Source organism: Castor canadensis, chromosome 16, assembly GCF_047511655.1.
Source record: "Castor canadensis chromosome 16, mCasCan1.hap1v2, whole genome shotgun sequence".
NCBI lineage: Eukaryota > Metazoa > Chordata > Mammalia > Rodentia > Castoridae > Castor > Castor canadensis.
In genome coordinates this window covers 63,486,483-63,502,656 of record NC_133401.1, presented here as the reverse complement: position 1 = coordinate 63,502,656, position 16,174 = coordinate 63,486,483, and the positions used below count along the sequence as shown (strand labels likewise).

At 39.5% G+C, this 16,174-nt stretch overlaps 1 long non-coding RNA gene across 2 annotated transcripts in view; it reads left to right on the top strand.

The window, feature by feature from the left end:
* Positions 1–4,401, top strand: part of LOC141418160 (uncharacterized) — a 306,302-nt gene extending 301,901 nt beyond the window's left edge. For both annotated transcript variants that reach the window (XR_012442868.1, XR_012442869.1), the window contains exon 3: positions 4,251–4,401. This is a non-coding gene — a long non-coding RNA (uncharacterized lncRNA). The remainder of the gene's footprint in view (positions 1–4,250) is intronic.
* The last annotated feature ends 11,773 nt before the right edge of the window (positions 4,402–16,174 follow it).

Sequence of the window (16,174 nt, the reverse complement as noted above, 5' to 3'; positions counted from 1 at the left end):
CATAATTAAATCTAACAGCTTTTCTTTCAAAACATACAAATTTGGTTTATCCAGGAAATTCAAGAAAATTTAAGCATTAGAAAACTCTAACAATTTATTAACTGAATAAAGGAAGAGTGTATTGTGATTATTTTAGGAGCTGCAAATGAAACATTTGGTAAAGTATTTTTTAAATACTCTGAGAAAAAACAGAATGGAAGGTAAATTTTCAATCCTAATAAAGGCTATCTATTAAAATTTTATTTTTAAATGCTATTTCTTAAAACAGTATTTATGAAGGAGGACCTTGAGGCTGTTTGAGTGTGTCCCTCCTTGGGAGAATGGGTAAAAAAATGACGTTTACACATCTGTAGATTTTTTTTTGAAATCACACAGCAGGTGGTGAAAATAAAGTAGATATACAGATAGCAATGCAAATAGAACTTAACATAGTGTTGAGTACAGAATGGTATTTATAACATTTTGAAGTATAAAGACAAACATAAAACAATACTACATATTTTCGAGGATACCCAAATATCAATGACATTGATTAATGCATTAGAGCTGGTGCCTTTGGATAGAGAGGAATAGATATGGAAGTAGGGAACTAGGAGAAACAATGAAATGACAGCACCAGCAAAGCCACCTGCATGAGGCAATGCAGACTATGTGCATTGAATTGAGCAATATATGAGTCACTCCATTCTGTATCACTGAGGACCAAAATTAAGAAAGAAGTGTGGTGACTTGAGTAATAACTGTGGTAACCAGTATCACTTAGGACAAACTTTTCTCCTAGTCATCTGAGCTCAAAGTGACTGATCTTGATGGATTCTGGCTTTCCTTTGTGTTCCCGAGCCCACCACCCCTCTTCCCACTGTGCGGCCCCTCTGTACCCCATCCCAGAGACTTTCCTTTGTGTCTAGGGCAGGTGGGGTGGTTACTGGGGTGAAGCTGGGGTACTTAATAACACATAACAGTCACCATTTACTGACACTGTGCACTGGTCCTGACTCAGGGTCATTTCCATGAATTATCGCAGTTAACTTTCACCACAGCCTTCTGAAGAGAACACAGTGATTTTGCACTTTTCACACATGAGAAGTCTGAGACTCAGAGACATGACATAACACAAAGCCATCAGGCCACAAAAAAGGGATCTAAGCCCATGTGGTAGGAGTACAGGCCTCCCTTCCCTCCCCCGCCCTCCTCTCTCCTCCCCTCCCTCCCCTCCCCTGAGGCTGGTCCTCACATGTCTGGATCATGGCTAGTGAGGTTATCTTACCAGTCTCTGGGTCACAAATGGTCACAGCTTGTGTTCCATGGATTTATAGGGACCAGCTTGCTACTGCCTCCAGGTTATCTTATTACCTTCTCCTCTGAGACTTCTGCACTGATGCTGGCCACGTGGAAGGGACTTCTCCTAACCTGGCCTTTATGGCCTCCCAGGGCTGAGTGCAGAGCCTTAGGGATACCAGGTGAGGATGGGGGGAGAGGAGAGGAGAAAATGGTAAACCCTGATGGAGACCTCCTTATACAAGTGCAGAGGAATCCATAAGGACCCAGGAGTTCAGCTCCTTCTCACTGGGAGCAAAGGTCCCCGTGGATCTTGGGAGAGCCCTCTGATATTCCTTGAAATTCCCTTTAGACAGAAGTTGGTGATTACATTCCCTTCCCCTGCTTTGACCTCCATGCCACAACATATCCAAAAGTTAGTGTCTCTGTCCTCACCTTGCTCCTAAACGTAGCCCACTGTATCCAACTGGGTACCGACATCTGTCTCCACCACATTCCCAGTCTCTTCCAGTCCAATGTGGATGAAACTAGATGCAGTGTCTTTTCCCCATGACTATTCTCTCTAACTCTCCATCTAGCACAGATTCTAGAACTTGGAATCTCCCTGGTTTCTACCCTCACCTAGCAGGCTCTCCTCTCTTTTCCCATAACTGCTACCTGGGTTTAGGATCTCTGTACATCTTGTCTCTTCACCTTGGGCTAAGCCAGAGCCTCCAACAGGGCTTCTACCTCTAGCCCTAGCCACCCTAGCAATTTGCATATTCTACCACAGTGAGCTACTGAAAACACAATCCTAAATCAGAACACGTCCCTACTCTATATCCAGCAATGTCTACCCCTACCTCACACATTCTCAGCAATTTTCTTAAACTTTGCTGTCTTGGCCAAAGAGAGATACACAGTAGGGGAATCTTCAAGAGCCTTTTAAGAATGGTTTTGACTAAGAATTGCTTACTGAACAAATGTCCCTTGAATATCTACTGTGAGCCAGGCCCTGTGCTAGGAGCTGGGGTACAATGGTGCGCACATACTGAGTCCTTGTGCTCATGCACCAAGGGGTCTGTTAAGGAAAACAGAAAACAAAGAATGAACAAACAGGATTGACTAAATACCAGAGAGTGGTGAGTTGCGTTTAAAAAAAAAAAAGCAAAGGAAAGGAATAAAGAGTAACAAGGCCAAGACCTATTTTAGGTCGGTTGTTTGGGGATTGCAAGATAATGTTTGTTGAATGCTTAAACATGTCAGGCTGTATTCTAAGGGCATTGTATTTATTAATGCATTCAGCTGTCATAGCAACTCAATGAGGTAGATCGCTATTATTCTCACTTTACAGAAGAGAAAATTGAGCATGAGAGCCAAATTCAAAAAGCTAGTGAGTAAAGGAGCCAGACTTTTACCAAATTTGATCCCAGAACTCTCCTTCCTGATCGCCATCACTATGTCATGTTCCTTATCCCAAGGAGATGATACTTAGGTTGGGACCCAATGGGGGGGTGGGGAATCTTAGTTTAGATTCTCCCACAAACAGGTCTGAAATCAAGAATCATGAGCAGGTAATTTTAAGAGGTAGAACTCAGGAAATCCTGGTAGAGGAGAGGGAAAATAAGACAGGGAAAAGAAAGAAGCCAATAAAAGTTTTGCATGAAGCAACTTACAACTGTGGTAATGCTACCAGGGAACTCTGGTCCAGCAGAAAACATGTGTCTCTAAGTCTCCTTCCAAAAATCTGACTCCCATCTCATTAGTTGATGGTTGCTGTCAGGGAGCACTAATCTTCTGGTGCTTATGACCTGCCATTTGCACAGGTGGTGGAGGTTCCTACAAGATAAAGGCCTCAGGCGAGGACAGATGTCAGCACAGAAACATCGAGAGCCAAGGGGATTCAATATGGTCAGCACCTGCCAGCACAGTCCCAGCAGAAGGGACAGACACTGCACATGTCAAGTCCCACAGGCAGAACAGCCTTGATCAAGAAGTGTGTTGGCGCCATAGGCCAGATCGTGTGGGGATATGTGGGTCTGGATAGGGCATTGGCTTTTTATTCCAAGTGTAATGGGGATGCCATGGGAAGTTACAGAGCAGCAAAGTGACTTCAGTGTTTACTTTCAAGGTCATTCTGGTTGCTGGATGGAGAATAGAAGATCAGTTAGGAGATTATGATATTAGTCCAGGTGACAGATACGTTGGCTTGCATTATGATAGTATTTTAGTTGAGGGTACTTCAGTCTATAGTTTAAATTTATAGTTAATAAGAATTAATGATGGAGTGGTCCATGATGGGATGCAAGTGAAATCAGAGAGTGGTTTCCTGAGATGGAGATTAAGGCAGATGCAAATTCAGAGCACAACAGGGTAAAAATCCAGAAGTCCAGTTTAGATAGTTAATAAGTTTGAAATGTCCATTAGTAAGTAAATCCTTTTTTTTTTTTTTTTGTTTTTTGGTGGTATAGGGTTCGAACTCAAGGTCTTTCACTTTCTAGGTAGCTGCTCTACCACTTGAGCCATGTCCCCATCCCTTTTTTGCTTTAGTTTTTTTTTTTTTATATAGGGTCTCATGTTTGTTCCAGGACCATCCTTGGACCTCAGTTCTCCTACCTGCACCTCCCATGTAGCTGGGATAACAGGTGCATGTCACCATGTCTGACTTACTTATTGAGATGGAGTCTCACTAACTTTTTGCCTGAGCTGGTCTTGAACTATGATCCTTCTGATCTCTGCCTCCTGAGTAGCTGGGATCTGTACACCTGGGAATCACCATGCCCAGCTCTAAACAGTTCTTCAATATGGGAATCTAGAGGTTGAGAAGAGTTTGGTAAAGTTTGCAATGCTGAGATTGGAGAAGGAAAATGTCTTGCATAAGGCTAACTGATCCATGAAAGGTAGAGCCAGAGGTGTAAGAATTGCTTCAAGTACACATTCAGATTAATTACTATCAGACTGTTTTTGAAATGAGTCAACTTTATGTCTTCCAGAATCGTCTTTCAGTCCAGAACAAGGCTTTTCATAACAAGTGTGGAAGCTGATGAGGAAAAGTCAAATGAAGAAATGAATGATGGAATGAAGAAATGACAAACCTCTTGTTATGACCTGTCAGCACTGCCCTTTCTCTGATTCCACCCTGTAAACTGTTAAAATTGCATTTACAATGCAGCCTGGTGCAGTCTCTCATTAGCTGGTGCGTGTGTGTGGGTGAGTGTGTGTGCCTGTGCGTGTGCACAGTGAGATTAACATGGGAATAAATCACAGATGTTTAATCTTCCTGGTCCCTGACAGGCCAGTTAAGCAGAAGTTATCAAAGACATAATTTAACTTGCGTTTCTTTTTCGGCTTCCATCAATCTCAGTGTGGACAGTGGTGGACTGCAAAGTGCTTCATGAATTAATGAAGAGATGTCAGCCAGTGTCTCTAGCCTTTACTGCTGTATTGACTTCACTTGAGGATTTCACTACAATAAACAGCAAGGGACTCATTTCCTGCCCAAGATGCACAACAGTTAACCCTCAGCAGGAGAAAGAAGAGTCTGTGCAGGGCAGAGACTTCCAGAGCCAGTGTTCAAACAGGGTGCCTCCTGGTGACTCAAAGAAGTCTGGGATCCTCTGGAGGCCTCCAGCTTGGCTGGGGTGCCTTGTAATGTGTCACTTTAGAAAGTTCATCATCTGAGATCATGGGGACAAAACACTGTGGGAACTACATAGGCCTGTGGGTCACAATGAAGATGTGTTTGAACTGGGGGTATTTTAGAATTCTCTCGCCTTCCTTTATCTGGGTTTTCCCTCAGGTGGAGTCTGAGGTATGTTATCATGAGCAGTCATTCAACGTGCAGGTGCTCTGTGGGAGGAGTGTACATGTGTGTAGGTGTGTGTGTGTGTGTGTGTGTATGTCCTCTTCCTTCTAAACCCTAAGGCAGCATTTAGCTGAGACTCACAGGGAATGCATACTTCTATAGAGGACATTTTATAGATATGTAAAACCACTCCTGACAAGGACATAGGACCTCAGACTGTGGATAGTTTTACCTGTTTGTTTTTTTAGGTAAGATCTTGTTAGGTAGCCCAGGCTGGTCTTGAACTTGTGATCCTCCTGCCTCAGCCTCCCAAGATCTGAGATTATAGGTGTGCTCCACCATATCCAGCTAATTTTTATAATAAAAATGAAACCCCTAAAACATGGAATGTGGTTAAGACAACTATTGGCATCATGATAAGTATGGGTACTTCTTCCATTGATCGTATCTATGGCTGTGTAGTACATCTGTGTTTTGATTTGGCTACTGTCTGGATATCAGCCTGCATCAGAATAAGTGTGGATCCTTGCTTTTAAATTTAAGAAGTCAGCACTGAAGAATACATATTCTCCAAACTCATAAGGACCATTCATCAAGATAGACTAACTACATTCTGGACTATAAAACACATCTTAACACACTTAAAAGAATAGCGATCAAGAAATCAATAACAGAAAGATAGCTGGAAAATTCCCCAATGCTTAGAGATGAAATAATACACTTTTTAAGTAATGAATAAGTCAAGAAGAAATCTCAAGATAAAATTTAAAATATTTTGTACTAAATGAAAATAAAAACAAAACTTGCAGGGCATGGTGGCTCATGTCTATCTATAATCCCAGCACTCAGGAAACTGAGGAAGGAGAATTATGAGTTCAAGTCTAGCCTGAGCTACATAGGTAGTTCAAGGCCAGCCTGGGATACATAATGAGACACTGTCTCAGAAAAAAAAATGGAAAAATTTATGGCATTCATGGCAGTGATTAGAGGACAATATATACTGAATGCAAGTAATTAAAAAGAAGAAAAGATTTTATAATCAATGATGTAAGCTTCCACCTTAGGAAATTAGAAAAACAAGAGCATTAAGTTCAAAGTATGCAGAATAAAAGAAATTATAAGAAATTACAGGAGAAACCAATTAAATTGAAACCAGGAAATCAATAGAGAAAATCAATGAATCCAAAAACTTGTTCTTAAACAAACAAGAAAGCAAACTTAGAAAAACTTAGCAAACTAGGAAAAAGAGAAAGGTAGAAATTATTAATATCAGATATGAAAGAGGGGACAGCACTACAGATCATGTAGATGCTAAAAGAATGATCAAGAAATAGTATTAACTCAATGCCCACAAATTTAGTAATCAAGGCAAAAATGGTCAATTCTTTGAAAATCACAATCTATCAAAACTCATAGAAGAAATGGACAATCTGAATAGTCCTACATTTATTAAAGAAATTTTTTTTGTAAAGAAAGTTTTTTTTTCTTTTCTTGCTTTTTTTTTTATTGTTTTATTATTCATATGTGCATACAAGACTTGGATCATTTCTCCCCTCTGCCCCCACCCCGTCCCTCACCACCCACTCCGCCCCCTCCCTCTCCCCCCCACCCCCTCAATACCCAGCAGAAACTATTTTGCTCTTATCTATAATTTTGTTGAAGAGAGAGTATAAGCAATAATAGGAAGGAACAAGGGTTTTTGCTGGTTGAGATAAGGATAGCTATATAGGGAGTTGACTCACATTGATTTCCTGTGTGTGTGTGTTACCTTCTAGGTTAATTCTTCTTGATCTAACCTTTTCTCTAGTTCCTGGTCCCCTTCTCCTATTGGCCTCAGTTGCTTTAAAGTATCTGCTTTAGTTTCTCTGCGTTGAGGGCAACAAATGCTATCTAGTTTTTTAGGTGTCTTACCTATCCTCACCCCTCCCTTGTGTGCTCTTGCTTTTATCATGTGCTCAAAGTCCAGTCCCCAGGTTGTGTTTGCCCTTGATCTAATGTCCGCATATGAGGGAGAACATACGATTTTTGGTCTTTTGGGCCAGGCTAACCTCACTCAGAATGATGTTCTCCAATTCCATCCATTTACCAGCGAATGATAACATTTCGTTCTTCTTCATGGCTGCATAAAATTCCATTGTGTATAGATACCACATTTTCTTAATCCATTCGTCAGTGGTGGGGCATCTTGGCTGTTTCCATAACTTGGCTATTGTGAATAGTGCTAAATAAACATGGACGTGCAGGTGCCTCTGGAGTAACCTGTGTCACAGTCTTTTGGGTATATCCCCAAGAGTGGTATTGCTGGATCAAATGGTAGATCAATGTTTAGCTTTTTAAGTAGCCTCCAAATTTTTTTCCAGAGTGGTTGTACTAGTTTACATTCCCACCAACAGTGTAAGAGGGTTCCTTTTTCCCCGCATCCTCGCCAACACCTGTTGTTGGTGGTGTTGCTGATGATGGCTATTCTAACAGGGGTGAGGTGGAACCTTAGTGTGGTTTTAATTTGCATTTCCTTTATTGCTAGAGATAGTGAGCATTTTTTCATGTGTTTTTTGGCCATTTGAATTTCTTCTTTTGAGAAAGTTCTGTTTAGTTCACGTGCCCATTTCTTTATTGGTTCATTAGTTTTGGGAGAATTTAGTTTTTTAAGTTCCCTGTATATTCTGGTTATCCGTCCTTTGTCTGATGTATAGCTGGCAAATATTTTCTCCCACTCTGTGGGTGTTCTCTTCAGTTTAGAGACCATTTCTTTTGATGAACAGAAACTTTTTAGTTTTATGAGGTCCCATTTATCTATGCTATCTCTCAGTTGCTGTGCTGCTGGGGCTTCATTGAGAAAGTTCTTACCTATACCTACTAACTCCAGAGTATTTCCTACTCTTTCCTGTATCAACTTTAGAGTTTGTGTTCCAATATTAAGATTCTTGATCCATTTTGAGTTAATATTGGTATAGGGTGATATACATGGATCTAGTTTCAGTTTTTTGTAGACTGCTAACCAGTTTTCCCAGCAGTTGCTGCTATTTTTCCATCATATATTTTTAGCTCCTTTGTCAAAGACAAGTTGGTTATAGTTGTGTGGCTTCACATCTGGGTCCTCTATTCTGTTCCACTGGTCTTCATGTCTGTTTTTGTGCCAGTAACATGCTGTTTTTATTGTTATTGCTTTGTAATATAGTTTGAAGTCAGGTATTGTGATACCTCCAGCATTGTTCTTTTGACTGAGTATTGCCTTGGCTATTCGTGGCCTCTTGTGTTTCCATATAAATTTCACGGTAGATTTTTCGATCTCTTTAATGAATGTCATTGGAATTTTGATGGGAATTGCATTAAACATGTAGATTACTTTTGGGAGTATCGACATTTTTACTATGTTGATTCTACCAATCCATGAGCATGGGAGATCTCTCCACTTTCTATAGTCTTCCTCAATCTCTTTCTTCAGAAGTGTATAGTTTTCCTTGTAGAGGTCTTTCACATCTTTTGTTACATTTACACCTAAGTATTTGATTTTTTTTGAGGCTATTGTAAATGGAATTGTTTTCATACATTCTTTTTCAGTTTGCTCATTGTTAGTGTATAGAAATGCTAATGATTTTTCTATGTTGATTTTATATCCTGCTACCTTGCTATAGCTATTGATGATGTCTAGAAGCTTCTGAGTAGAGTTTTTTGGGTCTTTAAGGTATAGGATCATGTCATCTGCAAATAGGGATATTTTGACAGTTTCTTTACCTATTTGTATTCCTTTTATTCCTTCTTCTTGCCTAATTGCTCTTGCCAGGAATTCCAGTACTATGTTGAATAGGAGTGGAGATAGTGGGCATCCTTGTCTGGTTCCTGATTTTAGAGGGAATGGTTTCAGTTTTTCTCCGTTAAGTATAATGCTGGCTGTAGGTTTGTCATATATAGCTTTTAAAATGTTGAGGAACTTTCCTTCTATTCCTAGTTTTCTTAGAGCTTTTATCATGAAATGGTGTTGGATCTTATCAAAGGCTTTTTCTGCATCTATTGAGATGATCAAGTGGTTTTTGTCTTTGCTTCTGTTAATGTGGTTTATTACATTTATTGATTTTCGAATGTTGAACCACCCCTGCATTCCTGAGATGAAGCCTACTTGGTCGTGGTGAATAGTCTTTTTGATGTGTTGTTGATTTGGTTTGCCATTATTTTGTTGAGGATTTTTGCATCAATGTTCATTAAGGAGATTGGTCTCTAGTTCTCCTTTTTGGAGGTGTCTTTGCCTGGTTTTGGGTAAGTGTAATACTGGCTTCATAAAATGTGTTTGGCAGTTTTCCTTCCCTTTCTGTTTCACGGAACAGTTTAAGGAGGGTTGGTATCAGTTCTTCTTTAAAGGTCAGATAGAATTCAGCAGAGAATCCATCAGGTCCTGGACTTTTCTTTTTGGGGAGACTCTTGATTGCTGCTTCAATTTCATTTTGTGTTATAGGTCTATTCAGGTGATTAATTTCCTCTTGGTTCAGTTTTGGATGATCACATGTATCTAGAAATCTGTCCATTTCTTTAAGATTTTCAAATTTATTTGAATATAGGTTCTCAAAGTAGTCTCTGATGGTTTCCTGGACTTCTGTGATGTTTGTTGTTATCTCCCCTTTTGCATTCCTGGTTCTACTAATTTGGTTTTTTTCTCTCCTCATTTTAGTCTGGTTTGCCGGGTGTCTATTGATCTTGTTTATTTTTTCAAAGAACCAACTTTTTGTTTCATTAATTCTTTGTATGGTTTTTTTGGTTTCTATTTCGTTGATTTCAGCTCTTATTTTTATTATTTCTCTCCTTCTATTTGTTTTGGGATTTGCTTGTTCTTGTTTTTCTAGGAGTTTGAGATGTATCATTAGGTCATTGATTTGGGATCTTTCAGTCTTTTTAATATATGCACTCATGGCTATAAACTTTCCTCTCAGGACTGCCTTTGCTGTGTCCCATAGGTTCTGGTAGGTTGGTTTTTCATTTTCATTGACTTCCAGGAACTTTTTAATTTCCTCTTTTATTTCATCGATGATCCATTGTTCATTAAGTAGTGAGTTATTTAGTTTCCAGCTGTTTGCATGTTTTTTGTCTTTACTTTTGTTGTTGAGTTCTAGTTTTACTGCTTTGTGATCAGATAGTATGCACGGTGTAATTTCTATTTTCTTATATTTGCTGAGGCTTGCTTTGTGCCCTAGGATATGATCTATTTTGGAGAAGGTTCCATGGGCTGCTGAGAAGAATGCATATTGTGTAGAAGTTGGATGAAATGTTCTGTAGACATCAAGTAGGTCCATTTGATCTATTGCATATTTTAGATCTTGGATTTCTTTATTGATTTTTTGTTTGGATGACCTATCTATTGATGATAATGGGGTGTTAAAGTCTCCCACAACCACTGTCTTGGCATTTATATATGCTTGTAGGTCCTTCAGGGTATGTTTGATGAAATTGGGTGCGTTGACATTGGGTGCATACAGGTTGATGATTATTATTTCCTTTTGGTCTATTTCCCCTTTTATTAGTATGGAATGTCCTTCTTTAGCTCATTTGATCATTGTAGGTTTGAAGTCTACTTTGTCAGAGATAAGTATTGCTACTCCTGCCTGTTTTCGGGGGCCATTGGCTTGGTAAATCTTCTTCCAGCCTTTCATCCTAAGCCTATGCTTATTTCTGTGGGTGAGATGGGTCTCCAGTAAGCAACAAATTGTGGGATCTTCCTTTTTAATCCATTTTGTCAAGCAGTGCCTTTTGATGGGTGAATTAAGTCCATTCACATTAAGTGTTAGTACTGATACGTATGTGGTGATTCTTGTCATTTAGTTGTCTTAGTTGTTTGAAGGTTTGATTGTGTGTACCTAAGTTGAGGTTACTGTCTACTGTCTTGCTTTTTCTTTTCCTGTGGTTGGGTGCTGCCTGTCTTTTCATGGTTAAGTTGGGTGTCACTTTCTGTGTGCAGAATCCCTTGAAGAGTCTTTTTAGTGATGGCTTTATGGTCACATATTGTTTTAGTTTCTGCTTATCATGGAAGACTTTTATTGCTCCATCTATTTTGAATGATAGTTTTGCTGGGTAGAGTATCCTGGGGTTGAAGTTATTTTCATTCAGTGCCCGAAAGACCTCACTGAAAGTTCTTCTTGCTTTTAATGTTTCTGTGGAGAAGTCTGCTATGATTTTGATGGGTTTACCTTTGTATGTTATTTGTTTTTTCTCTCTTACAGCCTTCAATATTCTTTCCCTAGTTTCTGAACTTGTTGTTTTAATGATGATATGTCATGGGGTAGATCTATTTTGATCTGGCCAATCAATAATATTGATCTGAATCAATAATTAATAATCTTCCAAAACAGAAAGCACCAGGTCTAGATAGGTTCAAGGTGAATTCTACAAAACACTTTGGCAAGGAACTGCTCCAGTTCTCTTAAATCTTTCAGAATATGGAAGCAAAGTACTTAATTACTAACTCATTCCAGGAGGCCAGCATTACCTTAATACCAAAATGAGACAAAGACATTACAAGAAAAGGAAACTGTAGACCAGTGTTTATCATGAACATAGATGCAAAAATCCTCAGCAAAATATTAGCAAAGCAAGTTCAACAATGTATAAAGAGTCATGCAAGCTGGTTGCCAGTAGCTCACACCTGTAATCCTAATTACTTGGGAGACTGAGATTCAGAGGATTGTGGTTTGAGACCAGCCTATGAAAATAGTTTGAGAGACACCCCCCATCTCCAAAATAAACAGAGTAAAGATGGACTGCAGTCATGTCTCAAGCCACAGAGCACCTGCTTTCCAAGTCTGAAGCCCTGAGTTCAAACACCAAAAAAAAAAAAAGGGTTATATACCATGATTAATCCCAGGTATAAAAGACTTATTTGATATTAAATCAATTAATGAATCCATATCATATCAACAGTCTAAAGAAAAATCAGAAAAAGTGTTTGATATAAATGCAACATTCATCCATGATTAAAGACTCTCAGTAAACTAGGAACAGAGTAGAATTTTCTCAACTTGACAAAGACTGTTTACAAAAAACCATACAACTAACATCATACTTAATGCTGAGAAACTTGAAAGTTTGCCACTGAGATCAGAATAAGGCAAGAATGCCCTCTCATCATTTTAAACACAATACAGGAAGTCCTGGCTAATACAATAAGACAAGAAAAGGAAATAAAAGGTATGCAGATTGGGGAGGAAGAAATTAAAATGTCTTCATTTGCAGATTGTTTATGTAGGAAATGCTAAAGAACTGACAAAAGTTCCTAAAACTAATAATCAATGATAGCAAGGTTGCAAATATAAGGTTAAGATACAAACGTCAATTGCTTTTGTATATATTATCAATGAACATGTGAAATTTGAAATTAAAAAGACAATATCATTTATATTAGAACCCTAAAAAATGAAATAATTTTATAAGATATGTATAAGAAATGTCTGATGAAACCTACAAAACTCTGGTGAAAGAACTCAAAATACAATGGAGAGACATTCCATGTTGATAGATAGGAAGACTCAATATCATCAAGATATCAGTTCTTCCTGATGTATACAGTCATTTTTGTGCATAATGACAGACTGATTATTATTTATACAAAGAGTCAAAAGACCCTGAATCACTGGCCTAATATTGAAAGACAAGAACAAAATCAGAGAGCTGACACTATTTTAAGATTTCTATAAAGACCAGGTACAGTGGCTTACCAGTATAATCCTACCTATTCAAGACATGGAAATCAGGAAGCAATGTTTACATAAGACACATCTGATGAAGAACTGTTGCCCAAAGAATAGAAAGAACTCTTAATATATAATAAGAAAACAAACACCCTGGTTAAAAAATAGGTTGAAAACCTCAACAGAAATCTCACCAAAGAAGAAAAGCATCTAGCTAATAGTAAGTGAAATATGCTCCACATCTTATGTTATCAGAGAAATACAAATTAAAACTATCACGTACTATCACATACTAATTAGAATGGCAAAATACAGTACACGGCCAAAATCAGATGCTGGTGAGGATGTGGAGCAACAGGAAGGCTCACTCATTGCTGATGGGAATGAAAAATGGTAAAGACACTTTGGAAAATAGTTTGTAGCTTTTATAAATAAATGAGTTATCAAGCCATAAAAGACATGGAGGAAACTTAAAAGGCCACATACTGTATGATTCCAGCTATTTGATGAAACAAAAGTATGAAGACAGTGGTTGCCAGGGATTAAGGGCAAAAGAAGGATGAAGTGGTAGAGCACAGAGGATTTTTAGCACAGCGAAACTACTGTATGTACTGCTATATACAATACTGAATACATGTCATTATACATTGTTCAGTCCCGTATGATGTACAATGTCAAGAATGAACCCCAATGCAAACTACTGACTTAGGGTGAAGATGGTGTGTCGCTGTTCATCAGTTGCACCACATGGACCACTCTGGTGGGAGATATTGACAACAGGGAACTTATGTACGTGTGGGGACAGTAGGGACATGGAAAATGTCTATACTGTGTGCTTAATTTTACCGTGCACCTAAAACTGCTCTAAAAAAATCAAGTAGTTGTGTACATGTATGTGTGTGTGCGTGCATGTGTGTGAGGCAGCACTAAGTCACTCTCCCTCCCCTGCAGGTTGTCACTGTCCACCAGACCCTTTGAGCCAGGAGACTGTGGCTAGTGGATAGTTCATGAATCAGGAGTTAACTGTGTTAATCTTCCCAAGCTTAGAATTGTACGAGGTGCACTGTAGGTGGTGGATAAATGCTTGATGCGTGACCCCCTCCTGCTAAGGGTCAGGTGTGGGGGTAGCCCAGAGGGTTTACCTTGGGAAAAGGTGGACTGGACAACTACAGTCAGAGAACATCCTCTCCTCATCCAGTCGCTGTGCCTGGGATCATCATTCATTAAACTACACAGCAATCCAGTGCCACCCCTTGGGCTGCTGAATTGAATTGGATCAGATTGTTTGCTCTGGCACTATTTGGCTCCAGACTTTTCCAATTCTTATTTCTGCCTTTTATTTTTCTACTTATCACTTTCTTTGTTTTCAGCTTCTAGCTGCCACTCCCTGGCATATGCCAGTTCTAGAATTACTTTTCTTCCCTTCATAGTTGTTGCTGCTAATTTCTTGTGAGTTGGAAAGGCAGATCATCAAGAAAGCTAGATTTGGGGATGGTTTTAAACTAAGAGATTAAGTAACCCCTGAGGAGGGTGGAGAGAGAGGCTGGAGGGAAAGGATTTCTGGCTTTCTGATGAGAAATGTGCATAAACTTTTTAAACTGTGGCTTGAGGCTGTGTGTGCATCTTTGCATTCTTCTTGGTTCTTAGCTGTGTGCTGTATCCTAGGGAGGAATGAAGAAATAGCCCATGAATTTGGGAGGTGAATCTTCAAGTACTTTCCCCAGAAAGATTAGCATCCAGGATTTCAGTATGACTTCAGAGTGCTCTGGCAGGCCCTGTGTGAGCTCTATCATCACAGGTTTCCTGAACTCTGCTCCTGGGAATGCAGGTGAGTAGTTGAGGAAGATTTAGGCCACATGGGCATCCCATCCTCTTCTCAGGTCACTTTCTCATGATCTTTTTTGTAGGAAGGGGTAATCAATTCATGAGACTCAGTTCACTGAGGTGACATTAAATTAAAACATAGATCATTTTAGTGGAGTGTTTGGTAAGTGGTGAGGGTATTCAGGTATTAGGATATGCCTCTCAACCATTGCCTCTTCATATATTCTCATGGTGTCTCCAGTGGGATCAAGACTATGGTGAATAGATGAGAAAGCCAACTCAGTAGGTGTAGATATTATTAAATTAGATCCCAGTCAACAGAGCCCCCAATTTATAGTGGAGCCCTCTTCCTGCAGGACAAATCTCTTTCAGGAGACTACTTTCTACTTCCCCTGGGTTTTTTTCTTTTTTCTGTGCTTTGCTGTTGTCAGGAGCTGAGATACTTTTCCTTGGACTCCTATAACAACAGAAGTGGTACAGGTTTCTCACTCTCTGAAGACTTTGGCAATGTACAGGGAGTGGGAGGACATTTCTCAGATTTCTCCTACTCTTGTTGACCCTCTTACTCCTCCTCCTCATCTCACTGCAATAAATGGCACTGCACCCACCTAGCCTAACTCCAGCCTAACATCTTGGTGTCATCCTTAACTCATGTCTTTCTCTCATACTCCATATCCATCAATTCTTGACAGTTCTATCTCCAAATGATGCCTTCAACCCATCTCCTCAGTCACTCTAAGGAATCATTTTAACCCATCTTCCTTGCTGGCTGGAAGAATGTAACATCAACTCATCTAGCCCCGCCCCTAGGATATTCCCCACCAATAAACAGAGGGATTGATATAAACCCTCAAATTGGCTGAAAGCATTCCATTTCTCTCAAGTATCAGAAGCCTTCCCTCCACAGAATAAATCCCAGGACTTTACCATGGCCCATAAGCCCTGTGTGTCCCGACCCTGCTTGCCCTCTGAACTCATTCCAGCTATACTGGACGTCTTTATATTTCTCCAGCATTCTAGTCTGCTCTCCATCTCAGGGTCTTTTACTTGTTTTTTCCTTTGCTTGGACATTCTTCCCCAAGAGCTTCCTATGGGCTGGTCCCCCTTATCCTTGAAGTCTAAGCTCAAAGGCTTTCTCTGACTCCCCCTGCCTCCATCTAAATAAGTTACTCCTCTACATTTTTCTCTCTTTCACTTATGATAGATTTTATATATATGCACACATATATAAAATACATACACATATATACATATATATTTATATATACACATATTTCTGTAGTCATTATCTGTTTGCTCCTCTAGGAGGGTAGAGACCATGTCTTTTTTTTTTTTTTTTTTTTTGGAGGTACTGGGTTAAAACTCAGGGTCTTGTGCTTGCTAGTCAGACACTCTACCACTTTCATCATGTCTAGGCCTTTTTTAGTTATTTTTCAGAGAGGGTCTCACCTAGCTAGGACCAAGATACTCCTATTCTACACCTCCTGGGTAGGTGGACTTACAACCATGTACTACCATAGCCAGTTTTGTTGTGTTTGTTGAGAATGGAGTGTTTCACTAACTTAGGACCATGACTTTCCTGATTTCCACATCTCACCATGTCTTTCTTGACCATGTG